Source organism: Poecilia reticulata, chromosome 18 (genome assembly GCF_904066995.2).
Source record: "Poecilia reticulata chromosome 18, P_reticulata-male-v2, whole genome shotgun sequence".
Lineage (NCBI taxonomy): Eukaryota > Metazoa > Chordata > Actinopteri > Cyprinodontiformes > Poeciliidae > Poecilia > Poecilia reticulata.
The window spans coordinates 27,558,339-27,577,236 of record NC_088847.1 but is presented as its reverse complement, the minus strand read 5'-3'; the positions used below and the strand labels follow the sequence as shown (position 1 = coordinate 27,577,236).

The following is an 18,898-nucleotide window of genomic DNA, read 5'->3' as shown; positions in this document are numbered from 1 at the left end:
GATTATGGTATATTTTATTACTTTATATTTGTGTGTTTTTATTATGTAAAGCACTTTGAAACTACATTGTTGCTGAAATGTGCTACACAAATAAACTTGATTGAAATGGAGCCAGCAAGAAGAAAAAAAAGTGACATCTGGGAATACTTGGTCGCTCACAAGATTCTTAAATAAAAATTATTAATTATTTTTATTTAAGAAGAATTTGATTGTGAGCGATCATATCAAAGTATTCCCACATATCTGGCACCATTGCAGACAATCAATAAAATTTATTTCAGCAACAATGCAGTTCAAAGAGATTTACATCATAAAATCACAAAAAATCCAAAGTCATAAAAACCATCATAATAAACAATTGACAAAACCTGTAACAAACAATACATTTGATAAATGTGATCATCAATACACATCAAATATGTTGGTTAATGTTCATTTTATTTGGCCACTTAAGACAAATATTCTCCTCTGATACGCGACCAAATGACCTACAACCGATCAAGCAGCACGTTGCTTTTATTTTGAAAACCAACATGCAAAATGAAGCAGTCACGTGTTATCTGGAAAATTTTAAGTTAAATCAGACTTAACAGGGAATTCAATGATGATTTGCTCCAAGGGAATTACGAGTTGATGCTATTAAGAAACATTGTTCGTTTCTTTTAAAAGCCACTTGTGATTTATTTGCAGTTGAAGATTAACCAAATTATGGCAAATGACCAACTTTCATCTAAATTGAATGTGATACAGCATTTGTTGCACTTCCTTTTTTCCCCCACTAACGTGTTAAACAAAGACAGAAATGGTTGCCACATAAAATCTTCGTCATAGTTCTGCTGTCTGAGTTTAGCTAGTTATAAAACAAAACAGACTATTTTTTCTTTTTGCTTGAACTTTTTTATTTTTTACAGAATAAAGTTGTGCTAAAAGCAGACTTTTACAAATTCAGTTGCCTGGATTTGAAGACATAAACAGGGAGACAATTATCAATTTGTAAATGTTGTGATTTTTTAAAAGTTACCTAATAGCAATAGAGCGAAAAAAGAGGAAGATTTTCATAACGACAGATGGCTTTCTTTAAGTATTAATACTCAGTCCAGGTTTCAGCAGTTAGTCGAGGATTCAAGTGGCTTTCTTGGCACAGACAGATGGTTTACGGTGGTAGCACTGGAAGTCGTCCCAGCAATTCCTACCTGCAAGAAAAGGAAAGAGTAGGTATTTTCCCAATCGGTCCAAAAAGATGAGGGCCGTAACACAAGACTGATAACACCATGCATGGTCAATTTTAAAAAACTAAAAAGCTATCCTCTAAATCAGGCATGTAAAAAATATTTTTACCTCCAGTGTACAAGCAATGCTGCTGTTTTCTGCTGTTATTAGGCTCTCCAGGACACCGGATTGTACAGTGGAAAGGAGTACCATCGCTCCAGAACCACTCATTCTCCTGGAAAACAAAGCAAAATCTAATTGGAGTTGATGAAGCAAAATAAAAATGTTGCGACAAATGAAATACCTCCTGTGCATCAGTGCCTCCAAGCCAGGTCGCTTTATATTCATGACTTGCAGTCAGGATCAGCTTCTTAATCTCATGGTACTCCTCCTTGTCATGAACCGATGCAAGGTTTGCCCCCACGGACTGGAAGTTTTTCTACACGTGGTATTCAAATAAGACACCAATATGGCCACACAAACTGAATAATACACTGGATCATAGGCCTTTTATTATGTCGGCTCTGGCCCAACTCATGGGTTGTGGAATGTAGCGGAAGCAGCGGCCGTTGAACCCAGTCCATCCACGGGGGCAGTCAGTTGACCTCTTCACCAGGTCACTCTTTGCTGAGAACAAATACGGAGACTCTAGTTAGAGCTTCTGAGCGTGAAGCTGGGAGACATGTTCATGATTTGGACCTTCATATCGACTTTTGACATCTAAATTCAGCATGATAGACACAAAAATTGTACCTAAATTTCCTAAAAGCAAAACGAGGCACCAAGGAAATATATGCAAAGGAGCAATAGGATATGATATTTTAAGGAATATTTCTCAAGAAAAATGAATAAAAATTATTTTACTTTGCCGTGCAATTATTTTGTGTAAATATTATTTTAGAAAATGAAAAATTGATTACCCTGTTTTGCTGAGTTTGCTTCTGGAAGAGCTGGAAAGTTAGAGAGAATACTTATAAATACATTACTGTTTATATACAATATTACTGCAAGTTTTCAAACATAAGTTTTAAGAAATGGTTCAATTTGCAGTAAAATAAGAACTTTGTCGTTATTTCATGATATTTGCATGTTAATAAGTTTTGACCATTGAAAATTAAATAAGTTAGTAACTGGTAAATATGAATAAAACCTTTTGAAAACTCACCAAGCACAGACGTCAGGACCATCATGGCAAACATGGAAAAATGGAGGACCCTCATCATGCAGGTGATAGATGCTGACAGACAGAAACAATCTGTTGTTGTAGGAAGCAGCTGAGCAGCCAGACTGATTGTGCAGAGAGGAAACATCACAATATGTGCTTGAAGTAGATTCCTCTATCTGCTGCCCAACACGTTCCTTTTTAAGTATCAAGTGAGGTCAGATGATTGGCTCAGTTTTACAAACTGCTTAACAATGGTTCAAAGAAGTTTTCTATAAACTGAAAGCTTCTATGGGATTTTTCTGGTAGTAATTTGTTTGAAAAAAAATTGACGTTGAGTCTTCAAAGAAAGACTTTGATATAAATTGACAGTTTTGATGGTTTTTTTTGGTTGTATCTTTTTTTTAAAATGTTAGTGTTTATTAGTTTTTATGTATTTTTTTCTACAGAAATGTAGAAAGTGCAACTGGAACGTATAATTAAAGGTAGATTTTGACAGCTTACTTTTACACCAAATAAGTGTTTATCATTAACTGTTTACACAAAATTGGTCAAATATGAGACTTGTAAATAACCAAAACATGACCTATAGTTACATAGTTAATTTACTTTATGAAAGAAAAAAAAAATATAAATATATATATAATTTTTTATTGGTTTGACATGTTTCACTGTCGTGCTGCAAAGTCATGTTTCAAAGAACAAAGATGACATTTAAGATAAAGTTAGCTTGTTTGAAGAACTTTCCACTTCTGTATGTGGTGACAGCTTCTCTTTTGATGCCTTACCTCCTTATTTGGGTATAGTTTTAACAGGTTTGTCCCAAAGCTTCCGAATGGAGGAGAGAAAATGTTGTTCAGATCACTGTTGAGTGAGATTCTTTCAGAAACACTAAAAAACATTTTCCATTGTTAATATGACATGCATCTAATGAAATTAAAACCAATATAAAAAAACAGCAACCTGGTCATATGTAACCCACAGAAAATCTATAGAGTATTCTGAAGATAAAGATGAGACATAACAGAGCCAACAGGTCAGATGAGCTGAAGGAGAGTAGCCTGAGCTACTTTAGTCAATGTAATATTTGATATTTAAAGTTATACATTTTTTTATGAAGAATCCACCTTATCCATCTTGCAGCTCACAGCTGGTGTTTTGTACAATTAGAGGCATTATGAGTAAAATGCTAACGTCTATATTTAGGTTAGACTTCCTGTTTTTTTTACATTTGCACAAAACCCACTCAACTCTTACAGATGACATTTAGAATATTTTTTGTCAAAAACTGCTTTGAGTTTCCATCCAGTTAAACTTGTATTCTGTAAAAACAACAAAAATGTATTTTAATCAAAAATTGCTAACATTTTATCTGAACATATAAGTATATATCTTGATAATGTGATTCAACATTTCCACCTAATGTTTTTTTCAACGTGTGCTAATTCTACAGATGTTCTGTCATGTTCAGATGTTCCTCCTGTAGCAAAACACACACACACACACACACACACACAAACACACACACGCACACACACACACACACACACACACACACACACACAATTTTGCAAATTACTGCCCACTATTTGGTTCTAAAGATAAGTTAACTTAAAATAATGAATAATTATCAGGCCAAACTTTAGCCCTTCGTTAGGTCATAAACAATTACACAAACTTCCACTAGGGTGTAGAATAGAGTTATAGTTTCCCTTCATATTTCGAACAAATATGAAGGGAAGATCATACACATACACAAAAAAATCTGAAAAACTAACTTTTAGGGACAGTAGAAATTTTTGGATTAAAATACATTTTAGATTATGCTGAGCAGTTTTTCCCTTTGGTCCCCAAAGGGAAAAGAGTCCACCATTGACTGGTGGGTGAGCTCATGGGAGTCCAGAATTTTGACAGAAGCAAACTCTGTCTCTCACACACACGCACACGCACGCACACACACACACACACACACACACACACACGCACACACACACCCCACACACACACACACACACACACACACACACACACACACCTAGCCTTGTTTATATGCCCTACTGGGGACTAAAGACAAGACCATGCTTTCTGGGAACCTCCCTTTCTGAAAGTAGCACAGCTCTGCAAAAAATCAAGTAGCATGCTAGAGGGGCAGTGAACAAACATATCACTTTAAATTTGCAATAAGACTAACTAGAGTTCCAAACATGATAAGAAGGTGACTCTTGGGGACTTGTCAGGTTTTTAGTAATGGGTGGGGACATAAATACACACTAATTAGTTTTTATTACATTCTTAGTACCTGTAGCACAATTTCCGGTTCAAAGTGCTTTGACAGCCACTATGACTCAATGCACAATGAAATCTACACTTTGGTACAAAAGAAAATTGAGTAGCCACTCAAGATATGTCAAATTCTAGTATTGAGCAGCATATTACGCTTTGTTAAATGTATTCTTTTAAAGACATTACATAAAGGGATTAAAATGATGCATACATTTCTGCAAAAAAACCTTTTCCTAGCAAATTATATCATAATTTTGTGTTCTTCTGATTGACTGTAAATCTCTCATCCAGGAACAACCTGTAATTACGAGAAGATGGGCCACAGGCAGTAATCTTGATTGATTAATTTACTCTACAAGTCTGTTGTTGAGAGTGTCATCTCTTCTGTCATCATCTGTTTAAATAGCATCTGAGCCAGGGACCTGAAAAGGCTTAACAGCCTGATAAAGAAGGCTGGTTCTGTTCCGGGGACTACTGTTGAAATCCTCTGGAGATGGTTGTTCAAAAAAGGATTCTTTGAAGGTTTTTGTTCTGTCTGCTCACTTTCACTCATGTAATGAGTTTTGTCGAATAAACCTATTGACTGATTGATTGTAATACAAACATTACAGACAACCCCGATCATCCTCTTTCATATGTTTGAACACTGAGGCATCTTCAGATCCATTAGAATACCGAATAATATAGACAATCCTCCCTGCCCACAGCCATAAGCATCTACAACAACTCAGATATGATGTACTTTTCACGCATCTGAAAATAGATGAAAGGTATTTTTTTATCTTCCTTCTATGTACTAAATGATTGAGTAAGGCGTAAAAAGTATGCTGAAGAATAAACATTTATTGCTTAACCAAGCTCTTTACAGGATGCTTTGTTTTCCCGTAAATATTTAAACCAACAAATGAACTTAAAAAGTACAAACTGAAATTACTGTCAGTAAAAAAGGTACTGCAACAAAGCCAAAACTAAAAGATATACTACTTTCTGTATTTAAAAAAAAACAGCAAACTGAAATGTCTATGACATGACTAACTAAAAGCACTTAAAAGCAGCATGAAATTAAATGTTTTTAAACTTTGTTTTTAAGAGCCGTTTTTAACGTAAAACTTAACAGCCAGCCAATTTCTGTTTCTGAGTGCAACAGGCTCCCGTTTTAAACACTTATCACAGTCTGCTTTTCCTGGAACTCTACAGGTGGTGATGAATGCCATCAAGTGCTTTTTGACTGCAAGGACCTCTCCCTCATTCCAAGTCCTCCTCTTGCATGGTTGGCAACCTTTAAAACCAAAGTTAATAACAAGTTTAAAACAATGAAATGAAGTTACCAAAGCAATATCATAATTGAAGGGTTTTCTGAAATTGTAAAATACACTCATGCCTGATTAGACCCTTCCTGCAAAATACAATTAAATACAGGACCTAAACCAATTAATAACTGTACCTTTCTCACCATGAAAAGCTATTTTTCTCAATTATACCAAAAATATATATTTGTAAACATCTAAGGTAATTGTTACTAACCCTAACCCTACCCACAAGACAATGAAGTCCTGATGTTACTATAAATTAGGGCTGACTTTTAATTCTGAAGTCAGTGACGTATTATTTGAAAATGTAATGTACTTTAAAATAAACCTGAATATTGTAAGCAAGAGGCTTGCCAACATTGGGACAAATAGAAAAAAACCATCTAAATAACATAAAAAACATTGACTAGTCAAAAGGAATGTTGTATCACAGCTGTGTGATTCTACTACAAAGCCGTTTCTGCTTCAGATATACAGTAATCCTTCATCAAGTAAGCAAGTTAAGATCACAGTTTATAGATCATTTTAAGGAAATATTAAATTTCTTAGAAAGGTAACCATACTAACAAAATCTCAGACATCTCCAGTTGGGCTAGTAGCCCACCAATAAAAAGTTGAAAAACATACATCATGTCTTAAGCCAGCTGTCAACCATGCTACTGAGGGCAGACAAGATCTATAGTTACACAAAAAAGGGATTACATTTTGACCAAAATAAACCTCAAACGGGGTCCTCACTTTTACTGTAAACCAGAAATGTGTGTATGGCCCCAAACAACCATTCACTAAAGACTTCAGCTGCTATAGTTCCCACAATGACATCAGACCAGACTAGTGTGTGTTGCAAGAACTGCTAAAAAAAGCCTGTTAAGTTCATAGTTTATGGAGCATTTGAAGGAAATATTACATTTCTTTGAAAGGTAACTGTACTGACAAATCTCCCAGACATCTCCAGTGGGGCTAGAAGCCCAGTGAAAAGAAGTTCAGAAATTATTACCTTTCTCTTAGAGGACTTTGACTTTGTTGGAGCTTGATCTGCTGAGCCAGCATGCTCAAACTCAACACACTCAGTCACAATTGGTTCTTTGTCAACCTTAGGAAAAGAAAAAAATAGTGTTTTAATACTGCAACAAGACTGGCCACCTTTTGTTCAAATCCACTGACCACCTCAACAACAATATAGAACAAACCAAACGAAATTCAGCTGAAGATCAGCATGGTACATTGTAAAGGAATAACAGCAGTAATGTTAGAATAAAAACCTATTTCTGGTTCGGTTTAGCAGTCATCCTTCATCGTAAAGTCTCAAATTTCCGTATCTCTAAAACCGTTTCAAACGTTAATCTAAGAAGACGTCACTGTATTGGACTGTAAACATGATTCCGTCGTATTCCCTGATTTGAAACATAAATCGTGTCTTAAGCCAGCTGTCAACCATGCTACTGAGGGCAGACTAGATCTATAGTTACACAAAAAAGGGACTAAATTTTGACCAAAAGAAACCTCAAACGGGGTCCTCACTTGTACTGTAAACCGGAAATATGTGTATGGCCCCAAACAACCATTCACTAAACACTTCAGCTGCTGTAGACCCCACAATGATATCAGACCAGACTAGTGTGTGTCACCAGAACTGCTGAAAAAAGCCTGTTAAGTTCATAGTTTATGGAGCATTTGAAGGAAATATTACATTTCTTCCAATGCAACCGTACCAACAGAATCTCCCAGACATCTCCAGTTGGGCTAGAAGCCCAGTGAAAAGAAGTTCAGAAATTATTACCTTTGTCTTGGAGGACTTTGACTTTGGTGGAGCTTGATTTGCTGAGCCAGCAGGCTCAACCTCAACACCTTCAGTCACAGTTGGTTCTTTGTCAACCTTAGGAAAAGAATAGTCTTTTAATACTGCAACAAGACTGGCCATCTTTTGTTCCAATCCACTGACCACCTCAACAACAATATAGAACAAACCAAAAGAAATTCAGCTGCAGATCAGCATAGTACATTGTCAATGAATCACAGCAGTAATGTTCGCCTAAAAACCTATTTCTGGTTTGGTTTAGCAGTCATCCTTCATCATGAAGTCTCAAACTTCAGTATCACTTAAACTGTTTCAAACGTTAATCGAAGTAGACATAACTGGATTGGACTGTAAACATGTTTCCGTCGCATTCCCTGATTTGAAACATACATTGTGTCTTGTGCCAGCTGTCAACCATGCTACTGAGGGCAGACAAGATCTATAGTTACACAAAAAAGGGACTAAATTTTGACCAAAAAACCTCAACGGGGTCCTCACTTTACTGTAAACCAGAAATTGTGTATGGCCCCAAACAACCATTCACTAAACACTTCAGCTGGTAGGACCCCACAATGACATCAGACCAGACTAGTGTGTGTTGCCGGACTGCTGAAAAAAGCCTGTTAAGTTCATAGTTTATGGAGCATTTGAAGGAAATATTACATTTCTTTGAAAGGAATTGTACTGACAAATCTCCCAGACATCTCCAGTTGGGCTAGAAGCTTCAATAAAAGAAGTTCAGAAATTATACCTTTGTCTTGGAGGACTTTGACTTGGTGGAGCTTGATTGCTGAGCCAGCAGGCTCAACCTCAACACCTCAGTCACAGTTGGTTCTTTGTCAACCTTAGGAAAAGAAAAGAATAGTCTTTTAATACTGCAACAAGACTGGCCATCTTTTGTTCAAATCCACTGACCACCTCAACAACAATATAGAGCAAATCAAAAGAAATTCAGCTGCAGATCAGCATGGTACATTGTCAATGAATCACAGTAGTATGTCGACTAAAAACCTATTTCTGGTTCGGTTTAGCAGTCATCCTTCATCATAAGTCTCAAACTTCAGTATCACTTAAACTGTTTCAAACATTAATCGAAGTAGACGTCACTGGATTGGACTGTAAACATGTTTCCGTCGTATTCCCTGATTTGAAACATACATCGTGTCTTAAGCCAGCTGTCAACCATGCTACTGAGGGCAGACAAGATCTATAGTACACAAAAAAGGGATAAATTTTGACCAAAAAACCTCAACGGGGTCCTCACTTTTACTGTAAACCAGAAATGTGTGTATGGCCCCAAACAACCATTCACTAAACACTTCAGCTGCTAGGACCCCACAATGACATCAGACCAGACTAGTGTGTGTTGCCGGACTGCTGAAAAAAGCCTGTTAAGTTCATAGTTTATGGAGCATTTGAAGGAAATATTACATTTCTTTGAAAGGAACTGTACTGACAAATCTCCCAGACATCTCCAGTTGGGCTAGAAACCCATAGAAGTTCAGAAATTATTACCTTTGTCTTGGAGGACTTTGACTTTGGTGGAGCTTGATCTGCTGAGCCAGCAGGCTCAACCTCAACACCTTCAGTCACAGTTGGTTCTTTGTCAACCTTAGGAAAAGAAAAGAATAGTCTTTTAATACTGCAACAAGACTGGCCATCTTTTGTTCAAATCCACTGACCACCTCAACAACAATATAGAACAAACCAAAAAAATTCAGCTGCAGATCAGCATAGTACATTGTCAATGAATCACAGCAGTAATGTTCGACTAAAAACCTATTTCTGGTTCGGTTTAGCCGACATCCTTCATCATAAAGTCACTGGATTGGACTGTAAACATGTTTCCGTCGTATTCCCTGATTTGAAACATACATCGTGTCTTAAGCCAGCTGTCAACCATGCTACTGAGGGCAGACAAGATCTATAGTTACACAAAAAAGGGACTAAATTTTGACCAAAAAACCTCAACGGGGTCCTCACTTTACTGTAAACCAGAAATATGTGTATGGCCCCAAACAACCATTCACTAAACACTCAGCTGGTAGGACCCCACAATGACATCAGACCAGACTAGTGTGTGTTGCCGGACTGCTGAAAAAGCCTGTTAAGTTCATAGTTTATGGAGCATTTGAAGGAAATATTACTTTCTTTGAAGAATGTACTGACAAATCTCCCAGACATCTCCAGTTGGGCTAGAAGCTTCCATAAAAGAAGTTCAGAAATTAATACCTTTGTCTTGGAGGACTTTGACCTTGGTGGAGCTTGATCTGATGAGCCAGCAGGCTCAACCTCAACACCTTCAGTCACAGTTGGTTCTTTGTCAACCTTAGGAAAAGAAAAGAATAGTCTTTTAATACTGCAACAAGACTGGCCATCTTTTGATCAAATCCACTGACCACCTCAACAACAATATAGAACAAACCAAAAAAATTCAGCTGGAGATCACCATAGTACATTGTCTATTAATCCCAGCAGTAATGTTCGACTAAAAACCTGTTTCTGGTTCGGTTTAGCCGACATCCTTCATCATAAAGTCTCAAACTTCAGTATCACTTAAACTGTTTCAAACATTAATCGAAGTAGACGTCACTGGATTGGACTGTAAATATGTTTCCGTCGCATTCCCTGATTTGAAACATACATTGTGTCTTGTGCCAGCTGTCAACCATGCTACTGAGGGCATGCTAAATTTATAGTTACACAAAAAAGGGATAAATTTTGACCAAAATAACCTCAAACGGGGTCCTCACTTTACTGTAAACCAGAAATTGTGTATGGCCCCAAACAACCATTCACTAAAGACTTCAGCTGCTAGGACCCCACAATGACATCAGACCAGACTAGTGTGTGTTGCGGGACTGCTGAAAAAAGCCTGTTAAGTTCATAGTTTATGGAGCATTTGAAGGAAATATTACATTTCTTTGAAAGGAATGTACTGACAAATCTCCCAGACATCTCCAGTTGGGCTAGAAGCCAGTGAAAAGAAGTTCAGAAATTATACCTTTGTCTTGGAGGACTTTGACTTTGGTGGAGCTTGATCTGCTGAGCCAGCAGCTCAACTCAACACCTCAGTCACAGTTGGTTCTTTGTCAACCTTAGGAAAAGAAAAGAATAGTCTTTTAATACTGCAACAAGACTGGCCATCTTTTGTTCAAATCCACTGACCACCTCAACAACAATATAGAGCAAACAAAGATATTCAGCTGCAGATCAGCATGGTACATTGTCAATGAATCACAGCAGTGATGTTCGACTAAAAACCAATTTCTGGTTCGGTTTAGCAGTCATCCTTCATCATAAAGTCTCAAACTTCAGTATCACTTAAACTATTTCAAACATTAATCTAAGAAGACGTCACTGGATTGGACTGTAAACATGTTTCCGTCGCATTCCCTGATTTGAAACATACATCGTGTCTTAAGCCAGCTGTAAACCATGCTACTGAGGGCAGACAAGATCTATAGTTACACAATAAAGGGATTCAATTTTGACCAAAAAAACCTCAACGGGGTCCTCACTTTACTGTAAACCGAAATTGTGTATGGCCCCAAACAACCATTCACTAAACACTTCAGCTGCTAGAGACCCCACAATGACATCAGACCAGACTAGTGTGTGTTGCCGGACTGCTGAAAAAAGCCTGTTAAGTTCATAGTTTATGGAGCATTTGAAGGAAATATTACATTTCTTTGAAAGGAATTGTACTGACAAATCTCCCAGACATCTCCAGTTGGGCTAGAAGCTCAATAAAAGAAGTTCAGAAATTATACCTTTGTCTTGGAGGACTTTGACTTGGTGGAGCTTGATCTGCTGAGCCAGCAGGCTCAACCTCAACACCTTCATCACAGTTGGTTCTTTGTCAACCTTAGGAAAGAAAAGAATAGTCTTTTAATACTGCAACAAGACTGGCCATATTTTGTTCAAATCCACTGACCACCTCAACAACAATATAGAACAAACCAAAAAAATTCAGCTGGAGATCACCATAGTACATTGTCTATTAATCACAGCAGTAATGTTCGACTAAAAACCTGTTTCTGGTTCGGTTTAGCCGACATCCTTCATCATAAAGTCACTGGATTGGACTGTAAATATGTTTCCGTCGCATTCCCTGATTTGAAACATACATTGTGTCTTGTGCCAGCTGTCAACCATGCTACTGAGGGCATGCTAAATTTATAGTTACACAAAAAAGGGATTCAATTTTGACCAAAATAAACCTCAAACGGGGTCCTCACTTTACTGTAAACCAGAAATGTGTGTATGGCCCCAAACAACCATTCACTAAACACTTCAGCTGCTATGGACCCCACAATGACATCAGACCAGACTAGTGTGTGTTGCGGACTGCTGAAAAAAGCCTGTTAAGTTCATAGTTTATGGAGCATTTGAAGGAAATATTACATTTCTTTGAAGGAACTGTACTGACAAATCTCCCAGACATCTCCAGTTGGGCTAGAAGCCAGTGAAAAGAAGTTCAGAAATTATTACCTTTGTCTTGGAGGACTTTGACTTTGGTGGAGCTTGATTGCTGAGCCAGCAGCTCAAACTCAACACCTTCAGTCACAGTTGGTTCTTTGTCAACCTTAGGAAAAGAAAAGAATAGTCTTTTAATACTGCAACAAGACTGGCCATCTTTTGTTCAAATCCACTGACCACCTCAACAACAATATAGAACAAACCAAAAGAAATTCAGCTGCAGATCAGCATAGTACATTGTCAATGAATCACAGCAGTAATGTTCGACTAAAAACCTATTTCTGGTTCGGTTTAGCAGTCATCCTTCATCATAAAGTCTCAAACTTCAGTATCACTTAAACTGATTCAAACGTTAATCTAAGAAGACGTCACTGGATTGGACTGTAAATATGTTTCCGTCGCATTCCCTGATTTGAAACATACATCGTGTCTTAAGCCAGCTGTAAACCATGCTACTGAGGGCATGCTAAATTTATAGTTACACAATAAAGGGATTCAATTTTGACCAAAATAACCTCAAACGGGGTTCTCACTTTTACTGTAAACCAGAAATGTGTGTATGGCCCCAAACAACCATTCACTAAAACTTCAGCTGCTATGGACCCCACAATGACATCAGACCAGACTAGTGTGTGTTGCCGGACTGCTGAAAAAGCCTGTTAAGTTCATAGTTTATGGAGCATTTGAAGGAAATATTACTTTCTTTGAAAGGAACTGTACTGACAAATCTCCCAGACATCTCCAGTTGGGCTAGAAGCACCATAAAAGAAGTTCAGAAATTATACCTTTGTCTTGGAGGACTTTGACTTTGGTGGAGCTTGATTTGCTGAGCCAGCAGGCTCAACCTCAACACCTTCAGTCACAGTTGGTTCTTTGTCAACCTTAGGAAAGAAAGAATAGTCTTTTAATACTGCAACAAGACTGGCCATCTTTTGTTCAATCCACTGACCACCTCAACAACAATATAGAGCAAACCAAAAGAAATTCAGCTGCAGATCAGCATGTACATTGTCAATGAATCACAGCAGTAATGTTCGACTAAAAACCTATTTCTGGTTCGGTTTAGCAGTCATCCTTCATCATAAGTCTCAAACTTCAGTATCACTTAAACTGTTTCAAACATTAATCGAAGTAGACGTCACTGGATTGGACTGTAAACATGTTTCCGTCGTATTCCCTGATTTGAAACATACATCGTGTCTTAAGCCAGCTGTCAACCATGCTACTGAGGGCAGACAAGATCTATAGTTACACAAAAAAGGGACTAAATTTTGACCAAAAAACCTCAAACGGGGTCCTCACTTTTACTGTAAACCAGAAATGTGTGTATGGCCCCAAACAACCATTCACTAAAACTCAGCTGTAGGACCCCACAATGACATCAGACCAGACTAGTGTGTGTTGCGGGACTGCTGAAAAAAGCCTGTTAAGTTCATAGTTTATGGAGCATTTGAAGGAAATATTACATTTCTTTGAAAGGAATGTACTGACAAATCTCCCAGACATCTCCAGTTGGGCTAGAAGCTCATAAAAGAAGTTCAGAAATTATACCTTTGTCTTGGAGGACTTTGACTTTGGTGGAGCTTGATCTGATGAGCCAGCAGGCTCAACCTCAACACCTTCAGTCACAGTTGGTTCTTTGTCAACCTTAGGAAAAGAAAAGAATAGTCTTTTAATACTGCAACAAGACTGGCCATCTTTTGATCAAATCCACTGACCACCTCAACAACAATATAGAACAAACCAAAAGAAATTCAGCTGCAGATCAGCATAGTACATTGTCAATGAATCACAGTAGTAATGTTAGACTAAAAACCAATTTCTGGTTCGGTTTAGCAGTCATCCTTCATCATAAAGTCTCAAACTTCAGAATCACTTAAACTGATTCAAATGTTAATCTAAGAAGACGTCACTGGATTGGACTGTAAATATGTTTCCGTCGCATTCCCTGATTTGAAACATACATCGTGTTTTAAGCCAGCTGTAAACCATGCTACTGAGGGCATGCTAAATTTATAGTTACACAATAAAGGGATTCAATTTTGACCAAAGAAACCTCAAACGGGGTTCTCACTTGTACTGTAAACCAGAAATATGTGTATGGCCCCAAACAACCATTCACTAAACACTTCAGCGGCTGTAGACCCCACAATGACATCAGACCAGACTAGTGTGTGTTACCAGAACTGCTGAAAAAAGCCTGTTAAGTTCATAGTTTATGGAGCATTTGAAGGAAATATTACATTTCTTCCAATGCAACCGTACCAACAGAATCTCCCAGACATCTCCAGTTGGGCTAGAAGCCCAGTGAAAAGAAGTTCAGAAATTATTACCTTTGTCTTGGAGGACTTTGACTTTGGTGGAGCTTGATTTGCTGAGCCAGCAGGCTCAACCTCAACACCCTCAGTCACAGTTGGTTCTTTGTCAACCTTAGGAAAAGAAAAGAATAGTCTTTTAATACTGCAACAAGACTGGCCATCTTTTGTTCCAATCCACTGACCACCTCAACAGCAATATAGAACAAACCAAAAGAAATTCAGCTGCAGATCAGCATAGTACATTGTCTATTAATCACAGCAGTAATGTTCGACTAAAAACCTATTTCTGGTTCGGTTTAGCCGACATCCTTCATCATAAAGTCACTGGATTGGACTGTAAACATGTTTCCGTCGTATTCCCTGATTTGAAACATACATCGTGTCTTAAGCCAGCTGTCAACCATGCTACTGAGGGCAGACAAGATCTATAGTAACACAAAAAAGGGATTAAATTTTGACCAAAATTAACCTCCAACGGGGTCCTCACTTTTACTGTAAACCAGAAATGTGTGTATGGCCCCAAACAACCATTCACTAAAGACTCCAGCTGCTATGGACCCCACAATGACATCAGACCAGACTAGTGTGTGTTGCCGGGACTGCTGAAAAAAGCCTGTGAAGTTCATAGTTTATGGAGCATTTGAAGGAAATATTACGTTTCTTTGAAAGGAAGTGTACTGACAAATCTCCCAGACATCTCCAGTTGGGCTAGAAGCTTATCAATAAAAGAAGTTCAGAATTAATACCTTTGTCTTGGAGGACTTTGACTTGGTGGAGCTTCATCTGCTGAGCCAGCAGGCTCAACCTCAACACCTTCATCACAGTTGGTTCTTTGTCAACCTTAGGAAAAGAAAAGAATAGTCTTTTAATACTGCAACAAGACTGGCCATCTTTTGTTCCAATCCACTGACCACCTCAACAACAATATAGAGCAAATCAAAAGAAATTCAGCTGCAGATCAGCATGGTACATTGTCAATGAATCACAGTAGTGATGTCCGACTAAAAACCTATTTCTGGTTCGGTTTAGCAGTCATCCTTCATCATAAAGTCTCAAACTTCAGTATCACTTAAACTGTTTCAAACATTAATCTAAGGAGACGTCACTGGATTGGACTGTAAACATGTTTCCGTCGTATTCCCTGATTTGAAACATACATCGTGTCTTAAGCCAGCTGTCAACCATGCTACTGAGGGCAGACAAGATCTATAGTTACACAAAAAAGGGACTAAATTTTGACCAAAAGAAACCTCAAACGGGGTCCTCACTTGTACTGTAAACCAGAAATATGTGTATGGCCCCAAACAACCATTCACTAAACACTCAGCTGGTAGAGACCCCACAATGACATCAGACCAGACTAGTGTGTGTTACCAGAACTGCTGAAAAAGCCTGTTAAGTTCATAGTTTATGGAGCATTTGAAGGAAATATTACATTTCTTTCAATGCAACGGTACCAACAGAATCTCCCAGACATCTCCAGTTGGGCTAGAAGCCCAGTGAAAAGAAGTTCAGAAATTATTACCTTTGTCTTGGAGGACTTTGACTTTGGTGGAGCTTGATTTGCTGAGCCAGCAGGCTCAACCTCAACACCCTCAGTCACAGTTGGTTCTTTGTCAACCTTAGGAAAAGAAAGAATAGTCTTTTAATACTGCAACAAGACTGGCTATCTTTTGTTCCAATCCACTGACCACCTCAACAGCAATATAGAACAAACCAAAAGAAATTCAGCTGCAGATCAGCATAGTACATTGTCAATGAATCACAGCAGTAATGTTCGGCTAAAAATCTATTTCTGGTTTGGTTTAGCAGTCATCCTTCATCATGAAGTCTCAAACTTCAGTATCACTTAAACTGTTTCAAACATTAATCGAAGTAGACGTCACTGGATTGGACTGTAAACATGTTTCCGTCGTATTCCCTGATTTGAAACATACATCGTGTCTTAAGCCAGCTGTCAACCATGCTACTGAGGGCAGACAAGATCTATAGTAACACAAAAAAGGGATTAAATTTTGACCAAAATTAACCTCCAACGGGGTCCTCACTTTTACTGTAAACCAGAAATGTGTGTATGGCCCCAAACAACCATTCACTAAAGACTCCAGCTGCTATGGACCCCACAATGACATCAGACCAGACTAGTGTGTGTTGCTGGGACTGCTGAAAAAAGCCTGTGAAGTTCATAGTTTATGGAGCATTTGAAGGAAATATTACGTTTCTTTGAAAGGAAATTGTACTGACAAATCTCCCAGACATCTCCAGTTGGGCTAGAAGCTTATCAATAAAAAGAAGTTCAGAAGTTAATACCTTTGTCTTGGAGGATTTTGACTTTGGTGGAGCTTGATTTGCTGAGCCAGCAGGCTCAACCTCAACACCCTCAGTCACAGTTGGTTCTTTGTCAACCTTAGGAAAAGAAAAGAATAGTCTTTTAATACCGCAACAAGACTGGCCATCTTTTGTTCAAATCCACTGACCACCTCAACAACAATATAGAGCAAATCAAAAGAAATTCAGCTGCAGATCAGCATGGTACATTGTCAATGAATCACAGTAGTGATGTCCGACTAAAAACCTATTTCTGGTTCGGTTTAGCAGTCATCCTTCATCATAAAGTCTCAAAATTCAGTATCACTTAAACCGTTTCAAACATTAATCGAAGTAGACGTCACTGGATTGGACTGTAAACATGTTTCCGTCGTATTCCCTGATTTGAAACATACATCGTGTCTTAATCCAGCTGTCAACCATGCTACTGAGGGCAGACAAGATCTATAGTTACACAAAAAAGGGACTAAATTTTGACCAAAAGAAACCTCAAACGGGGTCCTCACTTGTACTGTAAACCAGAAATATGTGTATGGCCCCAAACAACCATTCACTAAACACTCAGCTGGTAGAGACCCCACAATGACATCACACCAGACTAGTGTGTGTTACCGGACTGCTGAAAAAAGCCTGTTAAGTTCATAGTTTATGGAGCATTTGAAGGAAATATTACATTTCTTTCAATGCAACGTACCAACAGAATCTCCCAGACATCTCCAGTTGGGCTAGAAGCCCAGTGAAAAGAAGTTCAGAAATTATTACCTTTGTCTTGGAGGACTTTGACTTTGGTGGAGCTTGATTTGCTGAGCCAGCAGGCTCAACCTCAACACCCTCAGTCACAGTTGGTTCTTTGTCAACCTTAGGAAAAGAAAAGAATAGTCTTTTAATACTGCAACAAGACTGGCCATCTTTTGTTCAATCCACTGACCACCTCAACAGCAATATAGAACAAACCAAAAGAAATTCAGCTGCAGATCAGCATAGTACATTGTCAATGAATCACAGCAGTAATGTTCGCTAAAAACCTATTTCTGGTTCGGTTTAGCAGTCATCCTTCATCATGAAGTCTCAAACTTCAGTATCACTTAAACTGTTTCAAACATTAATCGAAGTAGACGTCACTGGATTGGACTGTAAACATGTTTCCGTCGTATTCCCTGATTTGAAACATACATCGTGTCTTAAGCCAGCTGTCAACCATGCTACTGAGGGCAGACAAGATCTATAGTAACACAAAAAAGGGATTAAATTTTGACCAAAATTAACCTCCAACGGGGTCCTCACTTTTACTGTAAACCAGAAATGTGTGTATGGCCCCAAACAACCATTCACTAAAGACTCCAGCTGCTATGGACCCCACAATGACATCAGACCAGACTAGTGTGTGTTGCGGGACTGCTGAAAAAAGCCTGTGAAGTTCATAGTTTATGGAGCATTTGAAGGAAATATTACGTTTCTTTGAAAGGAAATTGTACTGACAAATCTCCCAGACATCTCCAGTTGGGCTAGAAGCTTATCAATAAAAGAAGTTCAGAATTAATACCTTTGTCTTGGAGGATTTGACTTTGGTGGAGCTTGATTGCTGAGCCAGCAGGCTCAACCTCAACACCCTCAGTCACAGTTGGTTCTTTGTCAACCTTAGGAAAAGAAAAGAATAGTCTTTTAATACCGCAACAAGACTGGCCATCTTTTGTTCAAATCCACTGACCACCTCAACAACAATATAGAGCAAATCAAAAGAAATTCAGCTGCAGATCAGCATGGTACATTGTCAATGAATCACAGTAGTGATGTCCGACTAAAACCTATTTCTGGTTCGGTTTAGCAGTCATCCTTCATCATAAAGTCTCAAATTCAGTATCACTTAAACCGTTTCAAACATTAATCGAAGTAGACGTCACTGGATTGGACTGTAAACATGTTTCCGTCGTATTCCCTGATTTGAAACATAATCGTGTCTTAATCCAGCTGTCAACCATGCTACTGAGGGCAGACAGATCTATAGTTA

The 18,898-nt window shown here is 38.2% G+C and overlaps 2 long non-coding RNA genes across 2 annotated transcripts in view; one reads left to right on the top strand and one right to left on the bottom strand.

The window, feature by feature from the left end:
• The window catches only part of LOC145548954 (uncharacterized), a 120,645-nt gene that overhangs the window by 53,138 nt on the left and 48,609 nt on the right, over nucleotides 1-18,898 (top strand). The window lies entirely within an intron of this gene.
• On the bottom strand, nucleotides 822-1,699 carry LOC145548817 (uncharacterized). The gene is made up of 3 exons (XR_014084812.1): nucleotides 1,514-1,699; nucleotides 1,339-1,444; nucleotides 822-1,193 (listed from the first exon to the last, which is right to left on the bottom strand). It is a non-coding gene; the product is annotated as an uncharacterized LOC145548817 (long non-coding RNA).